This window comes from Phalaenopsis equestris, unplaced genomic scaffold, assembly GCF_001263595.1.
Source record: "Phalaenopsis equestris unplaced genomic scaffold, ASM126359v1 Scaffold000002, whole genome shotgun sequence".
NCBI classification, from domain to species: domain Eukaryota; kingdom Viridiplantae; phylum Streptophyta; class Magnoliopsida; order Asparagales; family Orchidaceae; genus Phalaenopsis; species Phalaenopsis equestris.
In genome coordinates, this window is record NW_018164444.1 from 57,928,943 (window position 1) to 57,929,176 (window position 234).

Sequence of the window (234 nt, forward strand, 5' to 3'; positions counted from 1 at the left end):
AATAATCATCTATGAATGATACAAAGTATTGTTGAGCATTCCAAGAAGGTATAGAAAACGGCTCGCAAATATCCGTATGTATCAATTCTAAGACGACTGTAGCTCTATATGCTCCTAATTTCTTTGTTTTGGTTAATTCTAGGTGACCCCGACATTGTGTACTGAGGGACAATTCCACACTCCTCTAAGAATCTGGAAAATGGTCCCGGACGTTGTTCACCTGAACCGTCATAT